General features: G+C 35.9%; 1 long non-coding RNA gene across 2 annotated transcripts; it reads right to left on the bottom strand.

The window, feature by feature from the left end:
- Window positions 1-8,359: 8,359 nt before the first annotated feature.
- LOC137029643 (uncharacterized) lies at window positions 8,360-12,770 on the bottom strand. Of its 2 annotated transcripts, XR_010896311.1 has the most exons (5): window positions 12,233-12,770; window positions 12,068-12,131; window positions 11,706-11,794; window positions 11,316-11,390; window positions 8,360-8,902 (listed from the first exon to the last, which is right to left on the bottom strand). It is a non-coding gene; the product is annotated as an uncharacterized lncRNA (long non-coding RNA). The 2 variants fall into 2 exon arrangements; XR_010896310.1 differs by lacking the exon at window positions 8,360-8,902 and having other exon boundaries at window positions 11,156-11,794.
- Between the last annotated feature and the right edge of the window lie 5,190 nt (window positions 12,771-17,960).

The raw sequence follows: 17,960 nt of genomic DNA, 5'->3' as shown, positions 1-17,960 counted from the left end.
TATTCGTCAGTGTCCGAATTCCTCGCTTCATTTTGTTCACTCCTTGCTTAGTGCACTTAACCATTATGCACTTAACTGCCATGCATTATGTACGTCATGGATTCCTAAAATCAGTAAAAAAGTGAGCGATTCCGGACAGAGCAACAGAGTCGACACCGAGAGTCGACTCCCCATCACTAGCAAATCCACCATATTTTTATAGATACTGCTGTTATTTTGTAACGGATAGTTTTAAGGCTTTTTAGGCAAGAATATAGTTGTTTAGACCTCAGATGCGATTAATATTTAAACATAGCGCCTGTTTGAAAATTTAAGACGCTAACGTGAGGTATAATTCGTTTTGGGGAAATAAAACCGGCAATCTTTGGTCTTAATAATCTACTTGTTCCAGAGCTAACAGATTTGGCTTAAGGGCTATATTAAAGGGTTAGTTCACTCAAAAATTATGTCATTTATTTCTTACCCTCATGCCGTTCCACACCCGTAAGACCTTCATTAATCTTCGGAACACAAATTAAGATATTTTAGTTCCGATGGCTCCGTGAGGCCTTCATAGGGAGCAATGACATTTCCTCTCTCAAGATCCATAAAGGTAATAAAACCATATTTAAATCAGTTCATGTGAGTACAGTGGTTCAATATTAATATTATAAAGCGACGAGACTATTTTTGGTGCGCCAAAAACAAAATAACGACTTATTTAGTGATGGCCGATTTCAAAACACTGCTTCAGGAAGATTCGGAGCACAGATGAATCAGTGTGTCGAATCTGCTGTTCGGAGCACAAAAGTCACGTGATTTCAGACGTTGGCAGTTTGACATGCGATCTGAATCATGATTCGATACACTGATTCATTTGTGCTCAGAATCTTTCTGAAGCAGTGTTTTGAAATCGGCCATCACTAAATAAGTCGTTATTTTGTTTTTGGCGCACCAAAAATATTCTCGTCGCTTTATAATATATTGAGCCACTGTACTCACATGACCTGATTTAAATATATTTTTAGTACCTTCGTGGATCTTGAGAGAGGAATGTCATTGCTCCCTATGCAGGCCTCACGGAGCCATCGGATTTAAACTAAAATATCTTAATTTGTGTTCCGAAGATTAACGAAGGTCTAATGGGTGTGGAACGGCATGAGGGTAAGTAATAATTTACAGAATTTTCATTTTTGGGTGAACCCTTTAAGTTTCATAACATATTTACATTGAAAATAAATCCTGCACTTACTAAACTTGAGCGCTGCTTTTGTACGTGTGACTGAACTGTTTGCTTGTGTTTATTTCCTATTTTACTTCTTATACTGTTATAATGGCTATTGTTGTTTACTTAAATATTATTGTTCAGTAAATAATATTCTACATATATATAACAAATATAATAATAGTATAAATAACAGAGATATCGCGAGAGATTTCCTCAGTGGACATTCAAACTGATTTTGTGATTATGAGATTGACCTGAAGAATAGCATCTCTAGCTGAAGGTAATACACTCGCTCAGGAGATCTCTCTCTCTCTAATAATATTCTACATATTAGAAATAAGTTTCAATGAAGCGACTCAACGTTCCTCCGTTAGTTCTAAACTAATGGTTTACAATTAGTAAAGGAGGCTTGGGCTCAACTGTTAAACTGTTTTAAAATTTGAGATTTTAATCCGTGGCGGAAGGAAGTAGTTCCTCACAAAAGAGGGTTTATTATCCATTGTTGTTCTTATTTATTTATGCACTTGTGCCGTCGATTGCCTACAGCCAAATCACAACCGTGCTGATATACAGCTATATCGTACTCGTTTTATATTGCTCATAATATGTGTGAAAATCTTTTAAAACGAGTCTTACCCCCGGTTTCACAGTCAAGGATTAAGATAGTCCTAGACTAAAATGCATGTTTGAGCTGCTTTAACTGAAAGTAACTTGCACTGACATATCTCAAAAAATGTCAAGAGTCATTGTTTTGTCTCAAGATGCACACCAGTAATGTTTTTTTATAGGGTATGTTTATAAAAGCTACTTAAATACCTTAATTGAAATAAAGACTAATCCTGGTTTAGCCTAAACCCTGTCTGTGAAACCGGGCCATAGAGTCCATTTGAGATTTTCTCCACATCTGAGCTGTTTCAGGAAAGTGGTGAGCTCAATTGTTTTATAAATGCATTTAATCTCAAACACTTACAAATAATAAAAATCTGTGTTCAGCAGTGTCATCCTGGTTCCCACCTTGCCATTAGACGGAGAGGCTCTGGGGAAGAAACTAACACCAACTGAGTCACACTGAATTTAGAAATGAATGAAATGCAGTGACAAACCACCCTAATATCAAGTTATATTTTAATCGTTATCTGTAATATAATACGTCTTTCACTTATTTTCAGAAAATTGCAAAAATAACATCTGCTCTAAGCATTACATTTGCATTTCTTTACTCATTGAAAATACAGAGAATCACTGACTAGAGAAAAAATGCACATACTGTATAGTGTTTTAGGTAGTGTTATAGCTAATGATTACTTTGTCCTATATTTTAATCCAAAATTAAGAGGATATCCTATCAGAACAAAGTGGTCTTAAAGGGGGCATTCATTCTCATTTACAGAGTTGCTTTCTTTTTGAGAGAGACAAAATGTCTTATATTAATAATAGCATAAAAGATTCATCTTTTGTCATTGTCTTTTTGGTTTGATGCAGCTGTTTCATTATGAAATGAATGGCTTTAGGGGGAAGACTTTGCCTTATGTTTAGGGCATTAACATTAATTAGCTGTTTAATGGTCAGAAGCTCTTGTTTTTTTTTGTTTTTTTTTGTTTTTTTTAGTGAAGACCAATTTTTAATATTCAATTAGTGGAACTGATGAAGGACCTTACATGACCCTCCAGGTAAGAGCATGTCAATTTGAATATAATTAGGCTTTAAAAGACCTCTGAAACCAATTAACAATATGATCAGAAAGCTGAGAACAACTAATTTTTAGTTTCATCTTACTAAGTGTGCTATTATTAATTGGCCAGTTTGACAACTGCAGCCACATATTTGGCCTAATATAAAATATTATTTGCATTCAAGAGGTCAAGGTTTAGCTGGTTAACATGGCCCCTGCTGGTAGATAGTGTAACTACACCATCTGGCAGTAAATTAGTTGTATTCTGCTGAAACAATTCTGTTTTAAAGCCGGCATTAAACAGAAGTTGAGATAGTCTCTTTTTCCCTGTGACACATATGAAGAATGGCTTCTAGAACAAGAAAAAATGTAGGGCAGGACTTGATTTTTTCCATCAGGATTTGATTGGATTATTGTGGTTTGCTATGTGATCTCATCTGAGTGACAGGTTGTCCTGCCGTCATGCCAGTAAACACGTCATCAGAGAAAAGATGTTGCTACTGAGGGAGGGAAAGTTATTTTGATGAAAGATTACAAGGGCAACAAAACATAAGAATTGCCACACACACATAATATTTATTTAGAAACACTCACTTCTGAAAGGTTAATATATTTATTGTTGTTCATGGATAATAGACCATTTATCAATTATATTGAAAATCGATCTGTGTATAAGGCTATCAGTATTAGATTACAGTGATTTTGTTGAAGTGTTTGTCTTGTTGTTAGGACGATTGTGTTGCAAGTCTACATTTTAAAGAAATTGAATAAATAAAGGGGTGAGATTATAGCCTAGTATAATTTCAAAATATATATATATATATATATATATATATATATATAATATATATATATATATATATATATATATATAGGTATATTTATTTATTTAATGAGTAGGTGTGTAGTATGCGCTCCAAGTCCTCCTGAACACCCTGTCGGGGTTAAAGGGATAATTCACCCAAAAATGAAAACTATCCCAGGATTTACTCACCCTCAAGCTACTATCTTCTTTCAGATGAACACAATCGGAGATATATTTAAAAAATATCTTAAATAAGTCCTTCAAGGTTTATAATTGTTGTGAATGGGTGACCACATTTAAAAAAAAAAAAATGCAACCATCCATAAACAAAGTAATCCATACGGCTCCATAGGGTTAATAAAGGCCTTCTGAAGTGAAGGGATGTGTTTTTGTAAAAAAAAAAAAAAAAAATCCATATTTAAAACTTTATAAATTCAAATAACTAGCTTCTGGCCGACGACTATACGCATACTGCGCAAGTCAATTTGGGCGGAAGAGCAACCTTTGACCTGACGCAAAGACGAATGTGGAGGTGCAGAGGAGAGAGCAAAACAAAACGATTTAGAAGTCTAAATTGAGAAATTTTATAGAAAAATGACAGAGGAGCTTGACTTTGTTGCCCAGCCCTATTTGTTTAAACCTCACGAGGCATCTAATCTTAGACTACTCCTGCATCCTACGACGTCATACATTGCGTCAGGGGGTTACTCATTTGGAGCAAATCGACTTGCGCAGTATGTGTACGGTCATCCGCCAGAAACGGTTATTTGAATTTATAAATTTTTAAATATGGATATTTTTCTTACAAAAACGCATCCCTTTGCTTCAAAAGGCCTTTATTAAACCTCTGGAGCCCTATGGATTACTTTGATTATGGATGGATGCATTTTTTTGTTGTTGTTGTTTTAAAATGTGGCCACCCATTCACAACTATTATAAACCTTGGAGGTCTAAGGATTTTTTAAATATATCTCTGATTGTGTTCGTCTGAAAGAAGATAGTTATATACACCTAGGATGGATTGAGGGTGAGTAAATAATGGTAACATTTTCATTTTTGGGTGAACTATCCCTTTAATTTTGCAATTGTGTCTGGCTGTCTGTACGTTATCCCAGTTAATGTCGATTGCTTTTATGAGCTAGGTCTTTTTAAAGCATCAGTCATGTGGCATTTACCTAGTAGAAGTTGAATAGCTCCGGCAGGTCTTGAGCCAACATGAATGTGAAGCCGAACACCTTTTTTCAAGTAATATATATACAGAGATGGTCTTATTATTGGGAGATATGAGGGTCAGTGGCTCTACTATTGGAGAAAGCGTAACGGCCAACTTGGATCACGTGTGCCTTAATAACCAAAAAAATCACATTACAGCCTTGTGAAAGATTATGTGTATTTTCATTATCTTTAGTTAGATACATTTACATTGTGACTGTGACTCAGATGCAATCAACTCTGTGTTTGTAAAGGTGTGAACCAAATGGCCCAGACATATGGCCCACAGAAACGGATGGGTGAATGACAAAGAAACAGCGTTGCTCAGAGTAGATCGCAGGGTAGATCGATCTCCTGTGGGAGGTCCTTACAGTATTCTGTTGTTTGTAGCCCTTTTGTCTTTATGTATAAAGTTCTTTACCACAGACAGAACTTTGGGTTAAGATGTTTTGAAGGCTGACATGCTGACATCGCTGCTGAAGAACTGTACTACACTACTACCTTCAATAAATTCTTCTCCCCACAAGAACTCTGGTCAAGCTTACTTATTTTATGTATTAGAGAAATCTAATACATTGGCGAGCCACCCAAACGATTGCTCAGCCAGCTACATCAAAATCTAAAACTTGACGTCACTGATTTGTGTTCATAGTTGTCCGACTGTTAAATTACTGTTTGAAGATACCATAGAAATAAATGAGAAGTGCCGTAAACTGAATCATACCTGTCACGCAATTGTCCGTGACTTCTCTTATAAAACAGCATTTCTTTTCCCCAGCAAAAATAGATAAATCCAAAACTAATGTTTAAGAGCAAACATGTTGAAGATTAGCCAATAGGCTGTAGATTCATTAAATGATAAGCTGTTTTCCCACAAAAGTACTTTATTTAGCACAGTCAGTGAAGCCTCTCCTCCATTGACATCCATTATAAAAATGTCCTCTGGTCTCCTTCCCTGCATACCGCAGCATTAGCAGGCATTACACTTTTTATTTTTATTTATTTGCTAACCTTACAGGCTTTTGAGTGGCTTCGATATACACCTCTTTGGTCACCTATTTGAGCTGAAACCAAAGAAACCACATCTCTCTTGTTGATGATGATAATGATAAGTTGATTTAGTATCTGAACTAAATTCTTTTGATTGTTACGTTTAAATAAAAAATCAGCTTTGTACTGTATGAACAGGCATGGACATATTCATGCAAGTAAAGACACTTCATGATCTTTGAAAAAATTTGATCACCAGGGGTCCACTTTGAACTGAGGAAGACGTGATGTGTGCCTAAGACACGCGTCAGATTTTGTGATCTGGAATCTTCACTAGAGCCGGATTTTTTCTTTCAACTGTCAGTCCAATTCATCCCTCAATCGGTTTTGGCTGTTTCATGTCCAACCACAGCTGCGAAAGTGCACGTGTTCAAAATAGACTTATTTTTCGATGAGGAGAGACCACAGGTTTGAAAATGTGTTTAGCTATACTCATCTATCATCTGCACGGCACACTCACAAAATGACAAAGTCATAAACCAACTAATACAACTGCGGAAATATGACTGATTAGATCAGTTAGAAACCGTGTCACCGTGTTCACTATGTTCAGCATGTTTACTCGAGGTTCACCTGTCCCTGAGACCTGAGACATTTTCATTATCGAAGAAGGAAAACATTCATTCAACATTTGTTTGTGCAAAAACTGTAGTAGCTTTATCACTGAGAGACAGCTGAACCCACTGGATATGATTGAGTTGTTTTCTCTCTCCTTGCACTTAGTTTTAACAACTAAAGTCTAATATGGGACAATACTAAAGGACTCCTTATCTGTCCTCCAGGCATAACGAATGGAAGACTAATTATCTGTCTGGCCTCTGCAGTCCAGCGCCATTTTCAAACCAAGACTTGCAACATTTATAATTTATATCCTGCATTTTTAATCCAAGATGGGGTCTGGCTCATCTCAGCATGCCTTGTGTCAAACTGCTGCAGAGAGTGTCACAAACTTTCCCAGATTAATATGAAAGCACATGCCATTTTATGTTTGTGATATCAGCAACTGAGTGCTTGAATGATTTAGACATTCAGTTTTTGCTTTGATTCACCGTAGAATCATTTATTTGCTTAAGGCATTCTGTTTGAGATAATAAATTGTGATCTAAAACTGTCCAGAAAGCGCCTGTATTTTTCATACAATGTTTTTATTATTTATTTGTTTGTGAAGCTATGCTTCTGACTTCTCCTTTGTGAGTCTCACTCCTTGGCATTCACACCTGAGGAATAGTAATCTGCAGCACTGATGCTGATGTGTTTTCCCATTTTTTCTGATGCTGGAACCTGTTTACTTCTCGTTTGGCAAGGACAAAAAAAAAGAGGCTGGGGTGCTGTCAGACAGACAGGGCTCTATGTTTATACCTTTATATTTTTCTGTGAAGTAAATGTCAGTTAAACACAAGATTGATTGTTATATTGACTCATTTAGCATGGTGGGGAAACCTTGAAGTTGGTGAGGTGGAACAATTGATTTTATTCAAATGTTTGTCGAAGGCGGGCAGTAGACATGAAAAGAAATGTTTATGCAGATTTTCCGAGTTTAATCTCTTGTGTTTATGTCAGCATCAGGCCCGTATGTGTGTTTGAATTGAAAGCCCAGAGCAATTTCCATTGGAGGGAGAGCCATGGAGACCTATTGAAAATGAAATGGTATATTTTATAATCAAATGAATCTCGCTATTCACAGTGTGTTGCAGTTGGTCTGTAATTATACCTGCCAGTGTACATGATTCAAACAGTTATTAGTGATGGTCATGAAATGGAACAAGTTGCACACTAGACTGTTTGATCGGGTATTAAGAGAAATTAGAAGTATTTTGTGACAAAGGTGGTAATTTAGAGCAATTGGTATTAATGGTTCATTTCACTTTTTTTTTTTTTTAAGCCAAATTTTCACACTAAATTTTTTTTTTTACATTTTGTTTTTAGCCTTTCTAAACCCTTACAGAAAAAACACATGAACTTCACATGTGCAAAAACACATGTGGTCACATGTGACCACATGCACATGTGTTTTTTGCACATGTGAAATTTAACATGTGAAAACATGTGAAAAGCACATGTGATCACATGTGACAAAATGCACATGTGAAATTTAACATGTGATCACATGTGAAAAGCACATGTGTTCACATGTGATCACATGTTTTTCACATGGGAAATGTGTGCTTTTGGAACATTTACACATGTGAAACACATGTTTTCCCATGTGAAACACATGTGAAACCCATGTTTTCCCATGTGAAACCCATGTAAACATGTGTATATTCCCATGTGAAACCCATGAAATCACATGTGAAACATGTATAAAATAGCCATGTGAAACGCATACATTCCCATGTGAAAACCATGTAATCACACGTGAAATGTATATTCCCATGTGAAACCCATGTGATGGAATGTGAAACCCATAAAGTCTCATGTGAACCCCAAGTAATCACATGTGAAATGTATATTCCCATGTGATCACATGTTAAACCCTTATATTCCCATGTGAAACCCATGTAATCACATGTGAAACGCATATTCCCATGTGAAAACCATGTGATCACGTGTTAAACCCTTAAATTCCCATGTGAAACCCATGTAATCACATGTGAAATGTATATTCCCATGTGAAATGAGATCACATGTGAAACATGTACATTCCCATGTGCGATCCTTGGAATAACATTTGAAACCCATCAACAATCATTTCTAACAAAACAACAACAGAAAATGATAGCATGTTCTTATGTAGGGCCTATAGCCATGTTTCCCAACATTAAAACAAACAATTCAAATTTATTTACAATTCTTTATTTATAAACAATTATTTTATTTAATTTCATTAGAAATACAAATGTGAATATGAATTTTTAAAACAAAAAAAGCAAAACCAAATATAAAAATATGAATTGTGAGTTTCTGAATGTGTGGAATGTCGTTTCAGTCCTCTGTGTCTCCTTCAGCAGGTTTCCTGTTTTGGGATAGTAAAACAATCAGATTAGGGCAGTGCAAACATCTATCCTGATAAAGTAAACTTAATAAATAAAGTAAACTATCCTGATAAAGTAACGTTTTATTTCTTTTCTTTATGGATTTCAGGATCATATATGATATGTTATATTGGTAGTAGCCAATCATATCCTGTGCGCACCTACAGCATGCCCTCTAGAAGCCATCCAAAATGGGAGTTCTAATGACTCTAAGGATTTCTAGTGAGGTAAAAACATAGCATATAAAGATTTGTATCTGACTCAGAGTATTCTATTTATGTCTACGTATATGCAGGGTTCGTACGGGTGCTTGAAATCCTTGAAAGTGCTTGAATTTTGATGATGTGTTTTCAAGGTTTGAAAAGTGCTTGAATTTTGGATAAAGTGCTTGAAAATCCTTGAAATTGTAACTGTATTTCTTTTACAACAAATACCTATCTGTTTATTAAATGGAGAAATAAAATGGCGCGTTTATATTTTCGCCTGGCTCCGCATTGCGAGCATAGACCGTAAAATAGTGAACGATTCGTTCATTTTGAACGAGTCTTAAATATGACTCGGGACAACGAGTCATCTCAGAGAGCGATTCGTTCATTTTGTGTTGACCGCGCATGCGCAACATCTCATAAGCATACTACGGGAAACAGAAAAGATTAGTTCATTTCTCGAGTCCGTGGGTCCGAGTCGTTCGTTCATCAAGTCACAGCTCCATATTAGGGCACGGATATGCAGTCTGTACTGGCGGAAACAGAAAAGATTAGTTCATCTCTCGAGTCCTCGGGTCCGAGTCGTTCGTTCAAATCCCCATAGGCTGAATACAGAAACAGAAATATTAGTTCATCTCTCGAGTCCTCGTTTATAATAATATTTATTTTAAATAATTTAAATAATAACAACACCACATTTAACAATAAAAATATTCTTACACAAACAAGATGGAACTTTCTTTTTGTTCAGATGTTTATTGCAGACTTATTTTGATAATTTTATGAAAATTCTTAAATATAGTAAAATATACAGTCTATAATCCGAATGTAATGTTGTATATTTTGCGAGACACTGGACCGGGAAGCGGTCACGTGACAAAAGAACGAGACTCGGACCCGAAGACTCGAGAGATGAACTAATCATTTCTGTTTCTGTATTCAGCCTATGGGGACTTGAACGAATGACTCGGACCCGAGGACTCGAGAAATGAACTAATCTTTTCCGTTTCCGGATGCTGGTGCTGGTATGCTGGTCATCAGCATACCAGCACCAAAACACAACATATGTTGGTCTTGCTGGAATGGGATGCTGGTGCTGGTATACAGTTTTATTTTATTCTATTTACAACTACATTGAATTTTGTTATGATGAAAATCATGAAAATACAAGCTTTCATTAATACACATAAGTTAATGTAATAATAATAATATATTGTTCAGTAAACAACATTAACACAATAATAATAATTTTTTAACAAAAACAACAGTCATCTGGCTCAGCAAGCAAATTACAATAAAACATTAATTCAACAATAATTCATTGTAAGTGCTCAAATTTTTAAGGATTTTATGTTTTTTTTTTTGGTCTGTTGAGTTGCGAGTTATAGTCAGAATTGCTTGATATAAAGTCAGAATTGTGAGAAATAAAGTCAGAATTGTGAGAAATAAAGTCAGAATTGCGAGATATAAAGTCAGAATTGTGAGAAATAAAGTCAGAATTGTGAGTTATAAAGTCAGAATTGCGAGATATAAAGTCAGAATTGCGAGATATAAAGTCAGAATTGCGAGATATAAAGTCAGAATTGTGAGATAGTCAGAATTGTAAGATATACAGTCAGAATTGTGATATATAAAGTCAGAATTGCGAGTTATAAAGTCAGAATTGTGAGTTATAAAGTCAGAATTGCGAGATATAAAGTCAGAATTGCGAGATATAAAGTCAGAATTGCGAGGTATAAAGTCAGAATTGTGAGTTATAAAGTCAGAATTGTGAGAAATAAAGTCAGAATTGCGAGATATAAAGTCAGAATTGTGAGAAATAAAGTCAGAATTGTGAGTTATAAAGTCAGAATTGCGAGATATAAAGTCAGAATTGCGAGGTATAAAGTCAGAATTGCGAGGTATAAAGTCAGAATTGCGAGGTATAAAGTCAGAATTGCGAGTTATAAAGTCAGAATTGTGAGTTATAAAGTCAGAATTGCGAGATATAAAGTCAGAATTGCGAGATATAAAGTCAGAATTGCGAGGTATAAAGTCAGAATTGCGAGTTATAAAGTCAGAATTGTTTTTACTGTATGTTGATCCAATGAACGCAGCCTTTGTGAACAGAAGATACTTTAAAAACATTAAAAATCTTATCGACCCCACACTTTTGAACATTAGTGTATGTTTAAGAGGCTTTACTTACTAGTCATTTGGTCCGACAGGAACTTTTTTATCCGCTCCAACTCTGCTATGGTGCAGGGCATCAACAGGGAAGGATCTAGGAACATAAACAATTTGTCACAGAGCCAACAATATTATTATTCAATGCCAGGTTCATTAAAAGAAAAGAAGCTAACGTTACAGCAGGAAAAGAAGAATACACATAAACTGAATTTATGTTTTTTTGTTTACTTATTCATTAAATATTGCTCATACAGTGTCACTTACATTTGGATGTCAAAGCCTTCTTAAAACAAATTAAATAAATAAAAACTGTAAATTTGAGAAAATAAAAGAAGAAAATAACAGATGCATGGTATAGGTAAAAAATATTGTGGAAAAAATGGATATGGAGTTAATTGGTGAGTTTCACCTGTGTTTCCTTCCTGTCAGCAGGTTCCTTCAGAAATGCTGAAATCTTCTGAGCTTTCCCTCTGTTGTAGAGGGGTTATTTTGTCGCTGCTGAAATCACAGAACAATGTTTATCAATATTTGTTTACCATGAGAGATCAAAACGCTTTTGAAAACTTGTGCTCCCTGCAAGTTACGTCACCGATTAACAGTAGGCTACATTTACGTTTATAAATTAGCCAGCTTCTAATCACCCATAGACAGCAAAACCTTTACAAAACTATCAAAACCTCTACACATAAACCTCTACACATCATCTACACATAAAGATGTGATTAAAAGCCTAAACTATTATAAACAAATCGATCGTTAGAGTTAGCCTACCTCTTCTGAAAACGGGATGCTAACGGAGATGATAACGGAGTTTTTCGAAGACACTAAACTGTTTCTGTAAAGTAAATATTCAACATAAGTGTGTCAATTACATGTTAGAGAAGTGTCAAGAACAGTTGTGTGTGTTATTCGTGTGATTTTAGCGACTAAACTCACCTGAAAGAAGTGAAAACAACAGCGAGAGGCTGCTGTTTTTGCTGCTTGTCAGTTGTTGTTTCTCCGTTTCCATGGCAACTCTGCGCCGCTCCAGTGTTTGAAAGCGGTTCGGCGCGCACACGCATTAAAACACGTCACAGTCATGCAGCACTTACATAAATAAACATCTAGAATTAAAACATTACATAAAAAAATCTCATTAATATTAAATCATGAATTTAAAACTCATTTTGTAGTTTTATGACCCTATAGGAGCAAAATGCCACCCCAGCATAGTGGGACAATTGTGGCACTTTTATAACTTAATAAGTGTGTAACTTTTATAACTTAATTATTTTTTTTTTTTTTACAAACATTCAACCACGTTATTTTATTTGAAAGCGTGCCCATAGGCAGTTTTTTTATACCAAGTTTTTGATATAGATATTAAGTCAGTCTTAATATTTTTTATTCAGACTTTCAGATTTTTTAACTGTAAAAATAATATAAAATAAATACACACTTATCAAAAAAGATGTCCTGTAAGCGCTTAGTAGAAACTGGACCGATTATCGGCTTGCCACTGGTGTACCAATGGTGACCCAGCAGCGGCAAACCGCTGGTGATGTGCCACCCAAAAAACGCTGTCAGATTGACGGCATTTTCAGATTGGTCAGCTTGCCGATGGTGTGCCGACGGTGGTCCGACCGTTTCAAGCCGCTGACTTTGTGCCGCCCAAAAAATTACAACATGTGAAAATATATTCCACATGTGCTCCACATTATAACCTATAGGCTAGTAACATGTTTTCCATATGTGCACTTGCTCCATTATGTTCAAACTTTGTTCACATGTGGTGAAATGTTGTTCACATGTGGTGAAATGTTGTTCACATGTGGTGACATGTTGCTCACATGTGATCATATAAGTTCACATGTGATCACATGTGGAAAACATGTGATCACATGTGAAGTTCATGTGTTTTTTCTGTAAGGGAAGTGACACTGTAATTTTTAGATAAATATTTAGGTAAATGTTAATTGCAGGTAACTGCAGTGTATGGGGAATATTAGAAAACAAGAAGTGCAGCTTTCATGCTTGATTTTACTTTCAAAGGCCTTTTGTAGCTGCTAATTTAAACAAGAAAAAGAAGTAGTATAATAATGTGTATCACTGAAGTTCCAAGGATTGTTATTGGATATTACCTAATATGTCTCATAAGATGGTGACCAGATCTGTCTGGTGAGGGGTCAATAATAAGGATGTCCTGCAGCCCGGGGCCAGTTTGAGAAAGTTTTGGTCAAGTTAATCAGTGTTCAGTTGTCACTACATCTTTTGAACATTTGCAAATTTTGCTGATTTAAATATATACCAGACAAAGTTAACTGGCTGGTTGAAATAGATGATGTTTTGTTGAACTGCATGAATTAGTTGTTGAGAGTCTTAGATGCCTCAGTTAGAATGGGTTGAAAATAATAAACAAATCAGTAATGTTTTGCACCATATGCCATCATTTTTCATCAGAAGTCTGTGTAGGTATTTATAGCTCTCATGGAGTATAGCTTTTCAAATTTGAGGCTGTATCTAATGTTTTTTATTGTATTTTTCAGTCAATTTAAATGTATTTATTATTAAGCAGTATAACTGTTTTCAACATTGATAATAATATTACTGAATTTCTGATCAAATAAATGCAGCATTGGTGAGCATAAGAGGCTACTTTAAAAATTATTTAAAAAAACAAAAAAAAAACAAACCCAAACATTTTAACAGTATATATTAGACATTCTGCTCATAAAATCTCTTTTTAAAAAAATACAATAGGTTGTTTGCACATGACGTCACTGCTGCATGCGAAATGCGGCTGGAGGGCAAAGACTGATTTTTCTATATAGGAATCCTATCAAAAACTCAACTTGTATGTTTTGCGTTGTTTATGGTTGCTCAAATCGATCAAACCGAGAACCCACAAGGAGCTTTTATCATTTACATCACTTATATTGTTTTTTAACTTTAAAAGTTGTCACCTTTTATAGCATTTTGCGTCTGCTGATACTGAAATGAATATGGATACCGGCTTACCTTATTTGTTTTTGACTTGGTTAAATAATCACTTTCTTCATGGTATCATCTGCTATGGGTAATTCATATACACTATATTGTACAGCAGCATCATGTCTTACTTGCTCACAGCAGCGTTTCGTGTATGTATTGACAGCAAGTCCCGTACTTGCTCTGCAGCAGCAATAACCAACAGTAGCAATAATAATAGCAGCAGCAGCAGCGTAGCAGATCTATTTCACCACGACCAAACATATCAACATTGTCATACCCATTACCATGCCAATCACTTTTGAGACACAGTTGTCATGGCATTAGTCATGGCATTAGTATATTTTATCATCTTTCAGATAGATACTGCTGCTCTGTATTATCTATTGGATTGATTTCAATGGCACAATATAAGCCCAATCCAAGACCATAAAGGATTTTAAATGAAAAACCACCAATGACAAATGCAATTTAACCTGGCTGGTTGGCCACTTAATCTGTTTCCAAGAAACTGAGCCCTTTTTGTGTCAGGACGTAAAGCTATAGTGGCAAAATCTCATCTGTGTGTTCATTTCTGTTAGCCTCCATCTAGAAACATTGTGTTATTTTGGTTTGAAATCTTTTGATTATATGTTCCGACCATAATTGTTTGTGATTTCACTCAACAGAGAAAACTTACAAAGAAACAATGTGGCTCACTGCAAATTGTTGAAGAAAAAAAAAGGCAATCATGTGCTAATGGATTACTGCAAATTATAATCCATCATTTACATCTATTAAATTCAGTGGACCATGAATTTCATGCCTCAAAGAAATTGCAATAAATGTCTTTTTATGAACGAATTAGGTCCATTTTGCAACCATTAATCCTAAATGTTTAATAGATAAAGGTCAGGTTCTGGTTTTAGATTTGAAATACCACAAAATTGTGTTGTGGCTTTGTGCTGCGTTTTGATCTGATGAAAGTCCCTGATTGTCATGGCTGTATGGTTGGGATTGATGTTTATCAAAACGGAGGAGCTGGGAAAGAATCAGATGGGTGATTATGGTGCGGTTGTCAAAAGCCTGAATGCCTCCAATTGTCAGATCTATCTCAGGCTTTCAGCAGGCAAGATGAACATGATTACATAATTATGTGTGCAAAGTGGCTCTGAGGGGCCAGCAAGTGGTGCATACAAGAACTATTATTTACTGTGGGCAACACAGAATACACTATCGAATGACCTGTGCAATTGCATGTGCTAGAGATAAACCACATTATCTCCCTCAGTAACTTCAATGTGGATTATTATTTCCTATCATTTCGTTTTCAAACACAACCCACGTGTGAAAACACATTATCAGAGCCATGAAAACATGAAACATTCTAATTGCCACTTGTACTAGCATCTGTTTTTTTTTTTTTTTTGCTCTAAAGGTGAATAAAGCTCTTTCAGTCCTAAAAAGATTTTTAAGAAATACCTGAAAAAGTAATGGCATACAACATAATTAACAAGAAGTCACTACCTCAAAAGTGATTTTTTTTTTATTTAGAAATTATTTTATTCAGAAAATCAAATAGATTTTGGAACTTCTGGAATAAATCTCGGCAGAACATTTATACGGATAGATTCAAAGTGGCCAATCAGAGAAAGAGGAAGCGATCAGTGATTCAGACCTTACTAATATTTGTAATTACTTTCTTATAAATTGTATTGTATAATTGGGGGATAAAGATACCCAAATAAAAGTGAATTTTAAAACTGTAATGTTCTTAAAAATCCTAAATTGATACATAAGGATTACAACAAATGTTAGCAAACTGGTCACAATTTCCATTTAAAAAAAAACAAAAAAAAAAACAGTGGCTTTAAAATTTACATTTTAAGCATGACTGGATGTAATTTATGTTTAACACAAAACATAAAAATGTCTTTAAATTGCACCACAGGTCTTAAATAACTCATAAATCATAAACGCTAATTAGTGTGTATGTTTTTTCATGCTTTTATTTTTTGGTGATACAATGCATCTGGAAAGTATTCACAGCACTTCACTTTTTCCACATTTTGGATTCCATGAAGTCCAAGGAATTGTCTGTAGACCTCTGAGGCAGGATTGTATCAAGGCACAGATCTGGGGAAGGGTACAGAAAAATGTCTGCAGCATTGAAGGTCCCAATGAGCACAGTGGCCTCCATCATCCATAAATGGAAGATGTATGGAATCACCAAGACTCTTTCTAGAGCGGGCCGCCCGGCCAAACTGAGCGATTGGGGGAGAAGGGCCTTAGTCAGGGAGGTGACCAAGAACCCGATGGTCACTCTGACAGAGCTTTAGTGTTTCACTGTGGAGAGAGGAGAACCTTCCAGAAGAACAACCATCTCTGCAGCACTCCTGGCCTGTATGGTAGAGCGGCCAGACGGAAGCCACTCCTCAATAAAAGGCACATGACAGCCTACCTGGAAGACTCTCAGACCATGAGAAACAAAATTATATGGTCTGATGAAACAAAGATTGAATTCTTTGGCTTTGAATAGTAAGCGTCATGTCTGGAGGAAACTAGGCACCGCTCATCACCTGGCCAATACCATCCCTACAGTGAAGCATGGTGGTTCCACTTCCAGCATTATGCTATGGGGATGTTTTTCAGTGGCAGGAACTGGGAAACTAGTCAGGATTGAGGGACAGATGATTGCAGCAATGTACAGAGGTATCCTTGATGAAAACCTGGACCTCAGACTGGGCTGAAGGTTAATCTTCCAACAGGACAACAACCCTAAGCACACAGCCAAGATAACAAAGAAGTGGCTACGGGACAACTCTGTGAATGTCCTTGAGTGGCCCAGCCAGAGCCCAGACTTGAACCTGATTGAACATCTCTGGAGAGATCTGAAAATGGCTGTGCACCGATGCTCCCCATCCAACCTGATGGAGCTTGAGAGGCCCTGCAAAGAAGAATGGGAGAAACTGCCCAGAAATAGGTGTGCCAAGCTTGTAGCATCATACTCAAAAAGGCTGTAATTCGTGCCAAATGTAAATTATTAAAGATTTCAAACAAACTTCTTTTATGGTGTCATTATGGGGTATTGTTTGTAGGAATACGGCTGTAACATAACAAAATGTGTAAAAAGTGAAGCGCTGTGAATGCTTTCCAGACGCACTGTATACTGGGAATTGCTGTTGTGACTTTTGTTGATTTACATATATCTTGTAAAGTTATCTTGTAGAAATTGCTTGTGATGGTCTTAAAAGCCAATGCCCCCAAATGAACATTTAATTTTTGCTTTTTAGCTGGTCATATGTAAGCAAGTTTTAGACATGGTGAACATTATCCAAATGGACCTACAGATCCGCTTGCATACTTTTCTTACATTAGTGCAAATGTCTCTTGGAAATAGCTTGATGTTAAATGTAATTAGCCCGATCTGATCTGTTCCGTGATTATAATGCATTCGCCTGGAACAATAGTCATAATGCATTCGCCTGAAACAGACCGGCAGAGACTGTATCTTCGGTGAGGTTTGCAGTCGAGAATACCCTCGCTATTCAAACTCATTATTGACATTATAGACAGAGAGAATCACAATATCTGTATAACAATAGTGGCTGCATTTTAATTCATGTTTTTATAAAGCAAAGAATGACATGTTTGAATGAACCTCAGAGGCTTTGTTAATTGACTCTGAGTGATGTCATTAATATATTTAACTCAATCA

The sequence above is a fragment of the Chanodichthys erythropterus genome, chromosome 10 (genome assembly GCF_024489055.1).
Source record: "Chanodichthys erythropterus isolate Z2021 chromosome 10, ASM2448905v1, whole genome shotgun sequence".
In the NCBI taxonomy this organism is placed as follows: Eukaryota; Metazoa; Chordata; class Actinopteri; order Cypriniformes; family Xenocyprididae; genus Chanodichthys; species Chanodichthys erythropterus.
This window is presented reverse-complemented; position numbering and strand designations above follow the sequence as displayed.